The sequence below is a fragment of the Puma concolor genome, chromosome B3 (assembly GCF_028749965.1).
Source record: "Puma concolor isolate L17-30 chromosome B3, mPumCon1.1.hap2, whole genome shotgun sequence".
Classification (NCBI taxonomy): domain Eukaryota; kingdom Metazoa; phylum Chordata; class Mammalia; order Carnivora; family Felidae; genus Puma; species Puma concolor.
In genome coordinates, this window is record NC_141672.1 from 90,766,671 (window position 1) to 90,785,033 (window position 18,363).

The window sequence follows — 18,363 nt, forward strand, 5'->3', positions numbered from 1 at the left end:
ATTTGATTCTTATTCAGATCTGTGAGATATAGTCATCATTCCTACTTGAAGAGATAGGGAGCTAGGGGCACTGTGAGGTTTAGCAGTGTGTTTACAGTCACAGAGTTAATCTGCAGCAGGACCATGGTGTGAACTGAGGCATTCCCGTCACCTGAAGGAGTTTATCGGTGTCTAAATCCAAGTTATTACTCAACTACTGTATTTCTCAAATTAAACTAGTGTTTGTAGCAACCAGGTTGTGTTACCGCAAAAGATGATTCGTTACTAGCAGCAGGTTGGAATTATTCAACAGCTAAATGCCGTATTTCATTTTCATCCGTGTGTTGAATTTACTAATTTTTACAAAATGTTTATTTATTTATTTTGAGAGAGAAAGAGCAGGGGAGGGGCAGAGAGAGAGAATCCCAAACAGGCTCGACAATCAGCGTGGAGCCCGACTCGGGGCTTGATCCCAGGACCAACCATGAGATCATGGCCTGAGCCAAAATCAAAAGTCGGATGCTTAACTGACTGAGCCACCCAGGCACCCCTGAATTTACAAATTTAAATAAAACGGTCCTGATTTTTCATTATGAGGAGTTAATAACTAATATCTATAGTTGATAAATCAAGAAAAAAGGGTGTAAATATATTACATATAGTTTCAGTGGTAAACAGTAGTAGAATTTAAAACAGAAACTATTGGGGCCCCTGGGTGGCTCAGTGGTTTAAGCATCTGACTTCAGCTCAGGTCATGATCTCACTGCTCTAGAGTTTGAGCCCCACTTCGGGCTCTGTGCTGACAGCTCAGAGCCTGGAGCCTGTTTTAGATTGTGTGTCTCCCTCCCTTTCTCTCTGCCCCTCTCCTGCTCACACTGTGTCTCTTTCTCTCAAAAATAAATAAATGTTAAAAAAATTTAAAAACCCAAAAAACAGAAAGTATTGATAAAAAACCTCTGAGTAATGGGTGTGGCAGTGATGTGGTTGGTGGGGATGAGAGGTAGGAGATGTTTTTGTTTCTCATTTTACACACATCTATACGGTCTGAATTTTTAAAAATATGGGCAAGTTTTACTTGTATAGATTAAAAATAATAGTTTAAAAATAGAAAAAAGAAGTGAAATACAATGAAACATATCCCCTCAATGAGTGATTGCTGAAATTGTCATATGTAATACTATGTAGCCAATAGAAATTTTAAGTAGGAAAGGTAAATCAAGAATGATGTGGTTAGGATAATACCTAATCACGTATATACTGCGTGTAGGTATATGTGCATACAAACAGGAAGGATACATATCAAAGTGATACCAAAGTGTAGGGATGAGGGGTGAGGAGGAGAGGAGGATTCTGATGATTAACTGCATTCACTTCTATATACGGCTTGATTTTTTTTGAGGGGCATGTACTGAATATGAAAGTGTGCAGAATATTTTGCAGGTTCAAAGCTACAGCGATTCTGAGTGTTCCCTCTTTTCCTCTTTGCCACAGAACAGCCAAATGTGATTGCACTGTGTTACATATAAGTGTCAGGATCTTACACTTGATTTATAGTGAAGAAATTCACTGTTCCTAAATATTGTTACAAAAGAGAAGTTTGTGAATTGCATTATTCCACTCTCAGGCCTTAATGTCACCACAGAGCTGACCAAGTCTGATTCATGGTTTTTTTTTTTTGTTTTTTTTGTTTTTTTTGTTTTTGTATTGTTACATTTCCTTCCTTTGCTTGGTTTCGACCAAGGGTGTGTGGGGTTTAAATCTCCAAATCCAGTATCTCATGACTGTAACAAGGTATGTATCCCACACTTTAGAGTCCTGGACTTGGAGTCTTTAACCCTGATACTTGATAGAATCCTTCTGATGAAGAGAAGCAGGGGAAGAGGAAGCAGTATGTCCATGGAGGTCCCCAAGGCAGCCTCCACGGAGGAGTAGAAGGCAATGGAAGATAAAGTGACGAGTCCAGAGAAAGCCGAGGAAGCAAAATTAAAACCAAGGTATCGTCATCTGGGACAAAAGCCTGGAGGTTTAGATTTCTTAAGGAAACGATTGCAGAAAGGGCAAAAATACTTTGATGCCAGGGATTACAGCCTGGCTAAAACACAACTGAAAAGCAAGCAGCTTCCTACTGCAGCTCTGACTAAGATAAGTCACTGATGACCGCATTCCCACTCCACAGAAACTTCCTCCACAGAAACCATCCCTTGCTGCCAGCAAGCTGGCTGGCTGATTAAAAGAGCTGAAATGCATGGATCTTCTAATTCTCATTATTTCTCCTTGTTATTTCTCTGCTTTTCATTTCCTTTCATTCACTAAGTCATTTGAGAAAGAGCTTTGCAGGTAGCAGTAGTGTGTGTTGCTATTGTAAGGAAATATACACGTGGAGAGTTTTTGATTAGTTTAACAGTGCGCTGATAAAGAGAACGTGTTTGAGCAACATAAAGTAATCTGCTTGAAAATAATTGTGTATATTACCTAACTCCTAGTGTAGGACTGGTTCCAACAAGTAACAAGCAAGTTTTATGATTGTAATGTTTTGGCTTTCTTTAATTCATCTTAATTCAGCTCTGTATGTTACTCTTATTTAAAATAACCACGGGGTGTCTAGGTGGCTCAGTAGGTTAAGCCTCCGACTTCAGCTCAGGTTATGATCTCACAGCTCCTGAGTTCAAGCCCCATGTCAGGGTCTGTGCTGACAGCTCAGAGCCTGGAGCCTGCTTCGGATTCTGTATCTCCCTCTCTCTCTCTGCCCCTCCCCACCCATTTTTTTTTTCTCTCTGTCTCTCTCAAAAAATAAACATTAAAAAAATAAAATAAATAAAATAACCTCTATTGTATTAATTTCTTTTGCATTTTCCTTTTGGATTTTTTTTTTTTAATGTTTATTTACTATTGAGAGACAGAGCATGAGCAGGGGAGGGGCAGAGAGAGAGGGAGACACAGAGTCTGAAGCAGGTTCCAGGCTCTGAGCTGGCAGCACAGAGCCCCTGGCGGGGCTTGAACTCACAAACTGTGAGATCATGACCTGAGCCGAAGTCAGACACTTAACTGACTGAGCCACCCAGGCGCCCCTCCTTTTGGATTTTGTAAAACAGAAGTTTAAGACCACAAGTTGGAAGAAAGGTCACATTCTTCAAACAAAAATAGATGGGGATCTGAAAGATTTGTATCTCTGTGCTTGAACTTGAATGTCCTTAAACCTGTTTCAGCTCTAACAATAGAATTTTACTTGGGCAATATTTGCCTGATCTGGTGTAACTTATATGACTCTAATGCTTAACAGCTGCTGTTCTTATTCAGTTCTATAGTGTTAGAATATCTTTTGTTAAAGAGATGAATAAAATACTCATGTGCATCGACTGTTGAATTCACTTTTGTGCCATTTTTGTAAATACAATAGTTTTGCGCGCGCGCACACACACACACACACACACACAAAGAATCCTTTTGGTGATTCAATTTTTTTTGTATTTTACTTTATCGTGGAAAGAACAGTTAACATAAGATTTACCCTCCTAACAAATATTTTGTGATTTTTTTTAATGTTTATTTTTGAGAGAGAGAGAGAGAGAGAGAGACGTGCACACACACACACACACACACACACACACACACACACAAACACACAGAGTGTGAGCAGGGGAGGGGCAGAGAGAGAGGGAGACACAGAATCTGAAGCAGGCTCCAGGCTCTGAGTTCTCAGCACAGAGCCTGACACAGGGCTTGAACTCATGAACAGTGAGATCATGGCCTGAGCCAAAGTCAGATGTTTAACCAGCTGAGCCACCTAGTTGCCCCTACCCTCCTAACAACTTTTTAAGCGTTGACATATTATTGTTGACTATAGGTACAGTGTTGTATGGTAGTTCTCTAGAACTTACTCATTTTTTTTAATGTTCATTTATTTATTTACTTTGAGAGAGAAAGAGAGAGAGTGTGGATGGAGGAGTGGCAGAAAGAGGAGAGAGAGAATCCCTCTCATAGGGATTGAGCCTGACATAGGGCTTGATCTCATGACCCTGGGATCATGACTCAAGCCAAAATCAAAAGAGTCAGATGCTCAACTGACTGAGCCACCCAGGTGCTTCATCATCTTTGCTTTTAATAAAAGAAGTTAAATTTATAAACACTTAAGATAACTTGGGAAATGTTAGTTAGTTCGTTAGTTCGTTAGTTTAAAAACTAACGAAATCCACAAATTACAGAGGTTTTGCTAAAGTGCAAACTGTCAGCAAACTGCCAGCAAACTGCAAAATTTGTCATATCCAATGTATTTAATCTGAGTGGTAATTTTTCTAACAAAACTCAGTTGGAGGACAGGTGATATATCAATGCTCTTGATGGAAATAACAAGTGTGGTATTGTGGCTAAGAAAGGAGAATATGAGTTGGTGCATGTTTTCATCATACAAATCTCCTGGTTGATCCTCTTTATCTCCATCAGGAAAATATATAGGGAATGGTAGCTTTTTATTTTTTAATCTTTTTAATGTTTATTTATTTTTGAGAGAGAGACACCCACACAGAGTACGAGTGGAGGAGGGGCAGAGAGAGAGGGAGACACAGAATCCAAAGCAGGTTCCAGGCTCTGAGCTGTCAGCACAGAGCCCGATGAGGGGCTCAAAGTCGAACTGTGAGATTATGACCTGAGCTGAAGTCGGGCACATAACCGACTGAGCCACCCAGGCACCCCGGAAATGGTAGATTTTTACAGAAATACTTAGATGAAGACAGCTTAGAATCTCTGATAGTCACTGAGCTGTTGTTATGTCCTGGTAGAGAGTCATTTACATAGATTATATTGTGTGTTGTGTCCACACTTAGGGTCCATATGCTGTTCATCTATGCTTCCCATTTGTACAGCCTGTTTTAGTTCCAGGCCAGAATGGAAGCATTCTTGTTTGATAGAGCTCCAAGTCTCCTGTGGATTTTCATTTAATGATAAGTAGCAGGCTGGTCTTCAAATCCCCATCTTTTCATGGCACCTTGAAGCCTTCACCAATAGTTTTTACTGTGGCATTCACATACTGTCCTGGGTGAAAGTGAGCAGCATGAAGAGGAATGCCTGGCTTAATTACAGCTGATTGCTATGGCTAGAACTTCCAGTACTAGGTTGAATCAAAGTGGCGAGAGTGGACATCCTTGTCTTGGAGGAAAAACTCTCGATTTTCCACCATTGAGTATGATGTTAGCTTTGAGGTTTTCATATGTGGTCTTTAGTATGTTGATGTATGCTCCCTCTAGCCCTACTTTGTTGAGAGTTTTTATCATGGGTGGACGTTGTACTTTGCTTTTTTTAGCAAATGGTTTTTCTGCATCTACTGAGATAATTATATGGTTTTTATCCTTTCTCTTGTTAATGTGATATATCACATTGATTGATTTGCAAGTATTGAACCACCCTTACATCCCTGTAATAAATCCCACTTGATGATGGTGAATGATTTTATTTTAAGTACTGTTGGATTCAGGGGCAACTGGGTGGCTCAGTTGGTTAAGATAGGGCTCTGCGCTGATAGCACAGAGCCTGCTTGGGATTCTCACTCTCTCTCTCTCTGCCCCACCCCCTTCCTCTCCCCTCCCCCGCTTTGTGTGCGCACACTCTCTGTCTCAAAATCAATAAATAAACTTAAAGAAAGAGGTACTGTTGGATTCAGTTAATATTTTGTTGAGGATTTTTGCATCTATGTTCATGAGAGATATTGGCCTGTAGCTTTCTTTTTTTGTAATGTCTTTTGGTATCAGGGTAATGCTGGTCACATAGAATGAATTTGGAAGCTTTTCTTTGTCTTTTGTTTTTTGCAATAGTTTGAGAAGAGTAGGTATTGACTCTTCTTTAAGTGTTTGATAGAATTCACCTGTGAAGCCATCTGGTCCTGGACTTTTGTTTGTTGGGAGCTTTTTTTGTCTTCTTTGTTGGGAGTTTTTCTTTTGAGAATTTTTTTTGGGTGCCTGGGTGGCTCAGTCAATTAAGTATCTGACTCTTGATTCTGGCTCAGGTCATGATCTGGCAGTTGGTGAGTTGAAGCCCCATATCAGGCTCTGCACTGACAGCATGGAGCCTGCTTGGGATTCTCTCTCTCTCTGCAACCCCCCCCCCCCCCACCCCGCCACTGCTCATGCTCTCTTTCTCTCTCTCTCAAAGTAAATAAATAAATGAACATTTTTTTTTAAAAAGCCAAAATGGAGAGTCACACGCTTAACCGACTGAGCTACCCAGGCACCCCTGCTGGGAGTTTTGATTACTGATTCAATCTCATTGCTAGTAATTAGTCTGTTCAAATTTTCTATTTCTTTCTGATTTTGTTTTGGAAGATTAGATGTTTCTAGGAATTTATTCATTACTTCTAAGTTGTCCAATTCATTGGCATATACTTTTTCATAATAGTCTCATAATCTTTTCTTTTTCTGTGCTTTCAGTTGTTATTTTGCCTCTCATTTCTGATTTTATTTGAGTCTTTCTTTGTTACATTACTTAGTCAAAGGGCTTGTCAATTTCGTTTTTCATTTCAAAATATCTACTGTTAATTTTGTTGATTTTTTCCCATTTCTTTTTTTTTAATTTATTTCTGCTCTAATTTTTGCTGTTTCCAGACTTCTGCTAAATTTGGGCTTAATCTTTTTCTTTTTCCAGCTCTTTGTGGTACAAACTACTTACTTGAGATTTTTCTTCTTTTTAATCTAGGCATTTATTGCTATCAACTTCCCTCTCAGCACTGCTTTTGCTGCATCCCTTAAGTTTTGGTAGGTTGGGTTTTTATTTTTCTTTGTCTTGAGGTATTTTCTAATTTCCTTTTTGACTTATTCTTTGAACCAGTGGTTGCTTAAAAGTTGTTTAACTTCCACATATTTGTGAATTTCCCAATTTTCCTTTTGCTGTTGATTTCCAGTTTTATTCTATTGTGATTAGAAAAGATACTTGGTATGGTTTCAGTCTTCTTAATTTGTTAAGACTTGTTTTGTGACTTGACATGTGATCTCACCTGGAGAGAGACCCATGTGCCCTTGAGAAGATTATGTGTTTTTCTGCTGTTGGCCGGAATGTTCAGTAGGTATCTGTTAGGTCCATTTGGTCTATAGTGTTTTTCACTTATAGTGATCTTCTATCTGGATGTTCTGTTCATTATTGAAAATGGGGATTAAAGTCTCCTACTGTGATTGTATTCCTGTCTATTTCTCCCTTCAGATTTGTCAGTTTGCTTGATATATTTGGATGCTTTGATGTTGAGTGCATATATACTTGAAATTGTTTTATCTTCGTGGTATATTGACCCTTTTCTCACTGTATAATGTCCTTCTTTGTCTCCTGTGACAATTTTTAATTTAAATTCTATTTTGTCTGATGGCAGCATAGCCACTCTAGTTAACAGTTTCCACTTAGCCTGGATTTCTAGCCAAAACACTAGACATGTGTGTGAAGCCATCTTGGATGCCCCAGACCGCTCCATCTGCCAGATGAATATCAAGTTGTCCTCCATGATGCTTCGTGGAACAGATTTCTCCAGCTGAGTCATGCTTAAATTCATGACCCATACTTTTATTTTGCAGTAGTTTGTTACACAGCGCTCGCTAGGCAGAACAGGAACAACTGACCCCTGTTATCCCCATTTTAGCCTAGCTTTTGGGCAGATTAAGCACCATTATGGAGTAATTCATCTTCCTTTACTTCTCTTTTTTCCTTTGGACAGAACTTCAGATATAAAAACATTCTGATTCTTTTGACTAACAGTAAGTATACATATATTTTTACCTAGTTGTGATATCTTTACGCTTATTATTTTCTTCTCCTTTATACTTTAATTTTATCTGATATTTTCATTAAGTCAATAGCCACTGGTCTGTTTTAAACAGCAACAGCATATTCCAGATGTCATAGTAGGCTTAACATCCCTTTTTTGTTGGATTTTGAGAGGTCCCTACCCCTGGGGTTGGGGTGTTTCTACACAGACGGCTCATTTCTTGTTAGTATCCATGTCATTATCTTTGTCCTCTTTTCTTGGCTGGGGCAAACAGCTTGCAGTTAGGTGAGGCCTTCTCCCTGAGTTCTGGCCAATAAAATGTAAACGAACTGATATGTGCCCTTCCAGCCTGCCCCATAAAAAATACTAGTAATAGAGGAAGGCACAGCCATTCAGTGGAAGGAGCAGAGCTCCCACAACCTGCTGACCTCCACAGGACTGTATGGGGAAGGAGAAATACACTTTGTAATGCTTGGAGATTCTAGGGTGCATCTGTTAGAGCAGCTGGCATTATTTACCTTAACTAATAAGGGTATTTTAAATGCCTCTGTTATCAGCATGTACATTAACCCAGCTGACAGAGTGTGACAGTAATTACTACTGACTCCTTCAAGTAATTACTACATTTTGTTTACTTTCAGTAAGTGAATTTCAGGGGTCCTGCCAACATTTAGAATTTTGAAAGAAAAATTTCACCGGCTTGTCAAAGCTGTATCTCTATAGTATCTATATGCAAAACAAAACAAAAAAAGCCTTAAGTTAAAAATTGTGTCTTAAAAATAGGGCTGTTAGAGTTACTGTAGAATAGAGATACTAGTGTGTATTTTCTGAAGTCAGACAGTCAAGTGCTTCTGCCATTCATTAGTTCGTTCATTCATTCATTCATTCATTCATTTACATAATCAGTTTGTGCTGGACTTTGGTAACCCAAAGATGAAAGAGACAGATTCATTTCTTTTAGCCATGGTATGTATAATCATGAATTTACCTGGGTGACCATGGGCAAACTCTCTTTAGTTAATCCATTTGTAAAATGAAGGAAATATTACTGTTGTATTCACTGCTAGGATTTTGGTGGCACCTAAATGAGATTAACCACATAACACAGCGCCTGTCATATACTAAGTGCTCAATAAATACACTTCTTTTTTTTTTTTAAAGCTTACTAACCAATCTTGAGTTAGTTAAGCTGAGTAGTTAAGGACAAACATTTCCAAAGAGGGACCCTTAGCTTTAATTCTTCCCCCAAATAAGCAGCACCAGAACATCTCTTGCTGTCATCTTCCTGAGGGCTTTCCTTGAATTGGGGCTACTGAGTCAATAACATTCTCCACAAAAAGAATTTTATAATATTCATAGATATCCATTATTTCTTTTAGGTAAATGCGTAACAGAATTTCTAGGTTATGGGAGTGCTACATGTATAACTTGATAAGAAACCTCCAGCTTTCCAAAGAGTTTATACCATTTTATACCTCCATTAGGAAAGTATAAGAGGTTACTGCTAATCCTCACCAACATGGGGTATTGTCAGGGTTTCTTCTCATTTAATTTTGTTGAATTCTGATTTACCTATTTTTCTTTTTTTGTTTGTGTTTTTGGTGTCAGAGCTAAGAAATCATTGCCTAATCCAAAGTTACAAATATTTACATCTATTTTTTTCTGTTAGGAGTTCTGTAGCTTTATCTTTTACATATAAATTTATAATCCGAGGTGCCTGGGTGGCTCAGTTGGTTAAGCATCTGAGTTTTGATTTCAGCTCGGGTCATGATCTCATGGTTTGTGGGTTTGAGCCCTGCACTGGGGCTCCATACGAATTCTCTCTCTCTCTCTCCATCTCTCTCCATCCCTTCCCCCACTCATGTCCTCCCCCCCCCCCCGCAAAATAAACATTTTAAAAAATCTATAATCCACTTTGAGTTAATTTTTGTGTATGGTGTGAAGGAAGGGCCCAAACTGCATCTTTTACCTGTGGATATCCAGATGTCCCAGCATCATTTGTTGAAAAGGCTATTCTCTTCATTGAATTGTCTTGGCTATTTTGTGGGAAAACAATTGACCACGAATGTGTGGGCTTATTTCTGGACTCTCAGTTCTGTTCCATTGATTTATATGCCTATCTTTGTGCATAGTTTTCATTGGAGTAATTCATTGTAGTTCTAACTTGCACTTTGTATGTATTTTCCTGATGACTAATAATTGTGCTGGAAAGTTTCATCTTGTTCATTCCAGTCAATCCCTTTCCTTATCCCCCATAACTAGCCATTGTTTTGATTAGTTTATGTCATAAATCAGTCTTTCCTGTTCTAGAACTTTATGTAAACACAGTATACATTGTTTAGTACAGGCTCCTTTCATTAAACACAATGTTTTTGAAATTCATCCATGTTATCGTGTTTCAATAGTAACCCAAAATTTTTTTATAGCAAAGATTTTCTAATTTATTTTAACTTACTTCTTTTTCATGTAATTTCTATGTGAAAAATTCTAGCCTACCAGGTGAATTTTTACAATTCTCATCCAATTGCTAATTCCTTTAATATTTGGTATAATTTTAAGTCTGTCCAGTTTTGGATCTCTGACTTTTCGCTTATTCTTGATTTTTGTCATTTGCATGTAGTTGCCTTCTTAAAGTCCCCTGAAGATTGTACTATAGTCAAGGGTTATTTTATTCTTTCAAAACTCATATACACTGCCATCTTTTTACTAACTTGCTTATTAAAGTATGTGTTTATCCAAACATCCTATCTGAATTATATTCTTCCTATTGAATTATTCAAATATGCACTTAGTTTAGAATACCTACTAGTTTCTGGAAAATTTGCCAGAATTATCCATGGTATTTGGGGAAACACTCTAGATATAGAAGAAACTCAATTCCCTCTGATCTTTCTTTTTTCTTTTTTTTTTTCTTTTCTCTTTTTCTTTCTTTCTTTTTTTCTTCCTGCCTTCCTTCCTTTCTTTTTTTTTCAGGTGCATTTGACTTTGCAGATGATTTGGAAGCATTAATTGCAAAGGTATACATTTACCTCTCTGGTTACACAAAGGAATAGGAATGCACAAAGTAGCAAATGTGAACTTGTGGTGTTCCAAGGAATAACTTTCATACAACCTGCAGATTCAAGGTTCTATCAGAAAGTCAATACTCCGTCTCTACCCTCACTGCTGGCAATAATTAAAGCTGCTGAAGAAGAGTGAGTTTTTGGTGCAGTGTCCCCACCTTTCTTGCTTCCTTTACTTTGAACTCTCAGTGTCCTCTGGCTCCTGGGTTTTTTTGTTTGTTTGTTTTTGGGGTTTTTTGTTTTTTTGTTTTTGTTTTTTTTTTGGCTTTTACTTTCCCCAAATACACCCTACCTGGGATAGAATTGTCAAATCAACTACCCTGTCAGCCCTCCCTTTGCTGTTCCTCTACCTTTATTCCTTCTGCAAGCCTCTCCCTGCCTATCCCCCTACCCCTAACTAATAAGACATTAATGCATGGAATTAGTTTATAGGACTGTGGTGGTCTGGCAAGGCACACTGGTAGGGTAGGCCATTAAGAAGAGCAGACTGAGACTCCTGGGCACCAGCTGAAGCTGTTCTGTACAGAGGAATTTCTTCTTCAGAGGAACCTCAGTTTTTCTTTTAAAATCCTTTAACTTATTGAGTCAGGTCCACCCAGATTATCTACAATAATCTCTCTTATTTAAAATCTACTGATTATAGGGTGCCTGGGTGGTGCAGTCAGTTAAACACCCGACTCTGGATCTTGGCTAAGGTCATGATCTTGGCCCAGGTCATGATCTCGGCTCAGGTCATGATCTCATAGTTCATGAGTTCAAGACCCACATCAGGTTCTGAGCTGATGGGGTGGAGCCTGCTTGGGATTCTGTCTCTCCTTCCATTTGCTCCTCCCCTGCTTGTGTGTATGCTCTCTCTCTCAAAATAAATAAACTTAAATTTTTTTAAATAAAATCAACTGGTTATGGATTTAATTCATATTCACAAAATACCTTCACTGTAACACTTAAATTAGTGTTTGATTGAGTAACTAGGGAGCTATAGTCTAACCAAATTGACATATAAAACTAACCACTACACCCCATTGCTTTTACCCACTGGTTTAATTGGTAACTAAAATGTTAACTGATGAAAGCTGAATGCTTCCCAAGGCTGTTTTCATTTTATGAAGAAATCTTCAAGAACCAAAGGAATAAAACAATAATAAAATACAAACAGCTAACTATGTGTGAGGTGAGGTTGGGCAAGAATAGAATGAAAGCCCCTGCCTATTAAAAAGTCCAAGATTGCCCACAGGTACGGTAACTGCTTCTCATTGTCCTACGTCTTCCCTTCAGTCTCCTGGTATGCCAACCATTTCTAATTCAGCTTTCTGTGTTTGGTCCACTCCTTTCCAGATCCTTTGGCTAGAGAGAGAATAGAATATCTTGAGCCTTTTTGTCTTTTCTGTGTCCATTGGCACAGGTTTCTCCAGCACCTAGTCTACAGTATCTGAAAAGTTTTTAATCAAGGGGCGCCTGGGTGCCTCAGTCCGTTAGGCATTTGTCACTTGGGTACAGGTCAGGTCATGATCTCACAGTTCCTGGGATGGAACCCCCCCCGCCCCCCCCAGCCAGTACTGCACTGACAGGGTAGAGCCTGCTTGGGATTCTCTCCCTCCACACCCCTGCCACCTCTCCCCTGCTCACTCTCTCTTTCAAAATAAACATTTAAAATAAATAAATAAAAGTTTTTAATCAATTTATTCAGGTATAATTGATGTGCAATATGGTATACTCATTTTAAGCATACAGTTCTGTGAATTTCTTTTTAATGAATATTTTTGAGAGAGAGCACAGCAGAGGAGGGGCAGAGAGAGGGAAACAGGATCTGCGCTGACAGCAGAGAGCCCAGTGTGGGGCTTGAACTCATGACCCATGAGATCGTGATCTGAGCCAAAGTTGGATGTTCAACTGACTGAGCCACCCAGGTGCCCCAGCTCTGTGAATTTTGAAAAATAATGCACTCATGTATCATCACAATCAAGACATAGAACTTTTTTATCATCAATATTTTCCTTATTTCATATGTTAGTACGACCCAAAGTAATGTATAGTTTCAATGTGAGCCCTATCAAAATTTCAACATTTTTTGCAGATACAGAAAAATCCATCCTAAAATTCATATGGAACCTCAAGGACACTGATTAGGCAAAAACAATCTTGGAAAAGAAGAGCAAAGTTGGAGGCCACACAATTCCCAATTTCAAAACTTACTACAAAGCTATAGTAATCTAAACTACTATTCTGGCATAAACACAGACATATGGACTAATGGACTAAAACAGAGAGCCCATAAATGAGCCCTCACATAAATGGTCAAATGACTTTCAAGGGCATCAAGATCATTCAGTGGGGAAAGGGCAGTCTTTTTAACAAGTGGTATTGGAAAAACTGGATATCCAAATGAAAAAAAATAAGATTGGACCTTTATTTTACATCATATACAGAAATCAAGTCAATATGGATCAAAGACCTAAATATAAGAGCTAAAACTATAAAACTCAGATAAAAACATAGGGGGAGAAACTTCATGATACTGGATTTGGCAACGATTTCTTGGATATGACACCAAATGCACAGGCAATTAAAGAAAAAATAGGTAAGTTGTACTTCCTCCAAATTTAAAACTTTTGTGCATCAAAGCACACTATCAACAATGAAAAAGCAACCCATGGAATAGGAGAAAATATTTACAAATTATATCTGAAAAGGGATTGGTATCCAGAATATATAAAGAACTCCTACAACCCAAGAACAACAACAACAAAAACATACTGATTAAAAATTGGAGAAAGGACTTGAGTAAACATTTCTCTGAAGAAGATCTATAAACAATAAACAAATGAAAAGATGCTCAACGTCATCATGAGGGAAATTCAAATAAAAAAAACACAATTAAATACCACTTTAATCCATTAGGATGGCTATTATTAAAAAACACAAAACAAGTGTTGGCGAGGATGTGGAGAAATTGGACCCCTTGTGCATTGGTGGTGGGAATGTAAGATGGTGCAGCTGCTGTAGAAAATGTTATGGCAATTCCTCAAAAAATTAAAATTACCACATGATCCAGCTATTCCACTTCTGAGCATGCACCCAAAAGAAGTGAAAGCAGGGGCTCCAACAGATATTTGTACACCCGTGTCCATAGTAGCATTATCCACGTAGCCAAAAGGTGGAAGCAACCCAACTGCCCATCAATAGATGAGTGGACAAACAAAATGTGGAATATACATGCTATGGAATATTATTTAGCCTTAAAAGTGAAGGAGATTCTGACACATGCTATACCACAGATGGACTTTAAAGACATTCTGCTAAGTGAAATAAGCTAATCACAGATGGATGAATATCATATGATTCTATTTGAATGAGGTACCTGGGACAGTCAAATTCATAGAGATAAAAAGTAGAGGGGTGCCTGGGTGGCTCAGTCGGTTAAGTGTCTGACTTCGGCTCAGGTCATCATCTCGCAATTTGTGAGATCCAGTCCCATATAGGGCTCTGTGATGACAGCTCAGAGCCTGTAGCCTGCTTTGAATTCTGTATCTCCCTTTCCGACCCTCTCAATCTCTCTCTCTCTTGCACTGTCAATCTTGCACTGTCAGTCTCTCTCTCTCTCTCTCTCTCTCTCTCTCTGTCTCTCTCTCTGTCTCTCTCTCAAAAAGAAACATTAAAAAAAATTTTTTTAAGTAGAATGGTGGTTATACGGGGCTGGGAGGGGGATGGGGAGATAGTATTTAATGGGTATGGAGTTTCAGTTGGGGAAAATGAGGATAGTGAAGGCTGCCCAACAATGTGAATGTACTTAATGCCACACAGTGCACACTTAAAAGTGGTAAACTTTATGTTACATGCATTTAACCACAATAAAAAAAATTAAGGCCAAAACGTTTCCTTGTGCCTCTCACTAGTCAACCCCCTTCCCCTCAGGTCCATGTGACTACTTTTCTGCTTTCTATCACTATGGCTTAGTCTTGACAGTTCTACAGCGTATTGCAAATGGGATCATACAAAGTGTACTTACTCCTTTGTGTCTGTCTGCTTTTGTTCAGCATAATGATTTTGAGATTATTCCATGTTGTGTGTACCAATGCTTTGATCCTTTTGCTGTTGCCTAGGATTCTACTGTGTGAATAGACTCTGGTTTATTTGTTCTTTTCTGCTGGATACTTGGGTTGTTTCCAGTTTGGGAGTATGCCTGATTTTAAGAAATAACTTTTATAACAATTAGGGCTAAGAGAGGGGGTGGAGGAAGAGAAACAAGGAAGGGGAAGTGAATATATTATGGAAGGGACATTGGACATCTTCTAGTCCCGCTAATAAATCTAGTCTTTAAATTTGGTTAATACAGAGAATATAGTATAAGCTGCAAAGACAATAGTTTTTCCTAAAAGTCTTTGCTGTGAGTCCATCTTCCCATTCTCTGTCCTCTTTCTCCCTTAAATAGAGGGGGAAACACAGCTACTCTAGAAGGCTTTGGCAAATAGTAATTTGAAAGAAAGGAAACTCTTAATAGATGAGGTATCTAGTTACTTGGAATTATTATTGGCTGTGACAGTCTGAGTTGTTTCTTATTTCTGGCTCAAATCAGACATGTGAATCCACTGTATGGCCAAAGTGGCTTTGAAGAAGTCTTTGCTGAGGGAGGAAAGACCATCTTTTTGAGAGAGAACTGGACTCCAGTCAGCTGGGGGCATCTAGTGATAGTGTCAACTCAAAAGGAGTTTCTGATTCTCTCCCCTCTCTCTCATTCTTTTTCTTCTCTTTCCCACTCAGCAATCATGCCTATTTTTTTTTTCTTTTTTACCTTTCCTCTTTCCCAATCTGCTAGCACATCTCTGCAAGTGAAGTAAATATTTTTTAATGTTATCTTTTAAAGCAGGCTTTCATTGATTCTGTGGCAAGACTGCTAATTTCTCTCCAACATCCATTTTCTCCTTCCTCCCAATGTTCTACCTGAGTACGTGACTGTTCTGTAAAAGACTACATCTCCCAACCTCTCCACAGCTAAGTTTGGCTGAGTTCTGTCCAGTGGGACTTGAGTGGAAGTGTATGTGCAATTCCAGCTCACGCCATGGCAGGTGTGTTCTTTCTCTCCATTCCTCCTTCTCCATCCCACTGCCTGACATGTGGATATAGTGGGGCTCTCTAAGACATACACATGAGGCCGACACTCAAATGGTGACAGAGCTACGAGCTACAAGGAACCTACATCCCTGTGTGAGAGAGATAGACTTTTTTCTATCTTGTTTGAGCCACTATTACCTTGGTCTTTGCCACAGCAACTGAATATGTACCCTAGCTAAAATAAACCCTACATTAGGCAAAAGACTGGCAATAAATGTGTAAAGATGAGTGAAACTACTTGATAGTGCAAGTCCTGAAGAGAGTTCACAACCTTCATAAAAGACAGATGCAAATTCAATAACCATAATACAGGGTAGACAATGGTAACTTCTTTATTTGAGATATATATATTTTTAATTTTTTTTAATTTTAGAGAAAGAGAGAGACAGAGAGAGCATGCATGTGCAAATGGGGGAGAGGGGCAGAGGGAGAGAATCTTTTTCTTTCTTTCTTTCTTTCTTTCTTTCTTTCTTTCTTTCTTTCTTTCTTTCTTTCGAGAAAGAGAATCTTGAGCCAGCTCCATGCTTAGCATGGAGCCCAATATGGGGCTAGATCCCACAACCTTAGGATCATGATCTGAGCCAAAATCAGGAGTTGGATGCTCAACAAACTGATGCACCCAGGCGCCCTTTTATTGGAGGTATAAATGAGGCCTCATAGAAGAGATTAATTCTAATGGTAGTGTGAGGAAAGATTTCTTAAATCAAGTGACATGCAACTTGGAATTTGGACAGCAAACTGAATTCTGTTAAATGGAGAAGTCTAAACAGAGTATCCAGTCAGAAAGAACTGTATGTATATCCCAAAACTAACCAGCAGAAAAGGCAGAATGTCAGTGAATATAGAGGAGCAATAGCTCAATTAGATGGGGACCAGATTGTGATGGCCCTTGAATGTTCTATTAAGGAATTTTGTTTTAGGGTACCTGGCTGGCTCGGTCAAAAGGGCATGTGACTCTTGATCTCAGGGTTGTGAGCTTGAGCCCCATGTTGGGTGTAGAGATTAATTAAATAAATGAATAAATAAAAACCTTTAAAAAAAGGAATTTTGTTTTTGATGTGTTGAATTTGAAGTGAGATAGAAGGGATGGCCAGCAGGTAGCAGGAATACAGTCTGGAGCTCAGAAGTGAGGTGAGAGCTGGATTCGTAGATCTGGGTGTCCTTTGCACTTAAGGAACAAAGTGAAATAGACAAGAAAGGAAGTGCAAAGCAGAGGACTGAGGAGGACACATAGGCTACATGTTTAGAGGAGTGGGGAAGATGTTAGAAAAGGTGTTTGTGAAGGAAACTGGGAAGTGATCAAATAGAAACTCAGGGAAAGTTGTCATCAGGAATGTCAAGGAATTCAGAAATGACCTCAGTTTACTTGGAATGTCAAAATGAAAATTATTCTTTCATTATTAACCCATTTCCAAGCATTTCCTATCTAAGAAGCAAATCCTTTTAAAAATATAATAGTTGTCTAATCTCTTTTGGACTGCTTCAATACATCTCTCCTTTCTCTTGGCTTGTGAATCTTGTGAGCAGAAACTAACTATAGTAGATGTTGTGGTGTGCTTCTCTATCCCTCCTTCAGGACAGAGGTGCCAATTCTCCCAGCTGCTGTGTATGTTGACAGCTGGTGGTATACACGGCTAAGGTCCTTGCTGAAGGGCACTAATTTGCCCAGTTACACACCTTTTCCTAGGGGATACCTGCATCCAATGATTAATTGCAGGTATAAAAGGTCCAGCCAATGCCTCTATTTGAGACAACGCGCAGGATCAATTGAAGCCTCTGATGCAACTCGTAAACAGTTCAATTCATCTCCTTCTAGCCAATCCCTCTTCCCTCACTTCCTGACAGGTATTGTTCCTTAAGGTACCTTCCCATAAGCCTCCTGTATACAAATCTCTAATGCAGAATCTATTTCCTAGGCAGTCCCATCTAGGAATGTTGGTGGCCAAGCTGTCCTAGCAATGAAGCCCACTTCAGCAATAAGGATCTATCATTGGCAGTAGGTGAAGCTCTGAGAGTGCCTGGCATGCTGCAGCTGTGTAGTTACTAAAACTTTCACTGGTGGTAGGGGCGCCTACCTTCCTACCTGCCAGTTAGGCGTCATGATCTCACGGTTTGTGGGTTTGAGCCCTGCATCAGGCTCTGTGCTGACAGCTTGGAGCCTGGAGCCTGTGTCTCCCTTTCTCTCTGCCCTCCCCTACTTGTGCTCTCTCTCTCTCTGTCTCTCAAAAATAATAAATAAACGTTTTTTAAAAACTTATTTAAAACTTTCACTGGTGGAGAACTGGGATAGGGCTCTAGTAGAAGGGATGCAAGGTATAATAACTCAGTTCCTTGAAATGTTTGGGAGAAGTAGTAATTATAAGGACTATGGAATTTAATGGCTCTTGCTGTATGCTACTGAAGCATTGGAGACAAAAAAAGCAACAAAATATTGAGGGCAATTAATTTCCAATTCAAGATGAAATATGAAAAGCCAAA

At 39.0% G+C, this 18,363-nt stretch overlaps 1 protein-coding gene and 1 pseudogene across 2 annotated transcripts in view; both read left to right on the forward strand.

The window, feature by feature from the left end:
* Positions 1–18,363, forward strand: part of BLOC1S6 (biogenesis of lysosomal organelles complex 1 subunit 6) — a 128,838-nt gene that overhangs the window by 60,362 nt on the left and 50,113 nt on the right. The window lies entirely within an intron of this gene.
* LOC147580203 (cAMP-regulated phosphoprotein 19 pseudogene) lies at positions 904–3,347 on the forward strand (annotated as a pseudogene).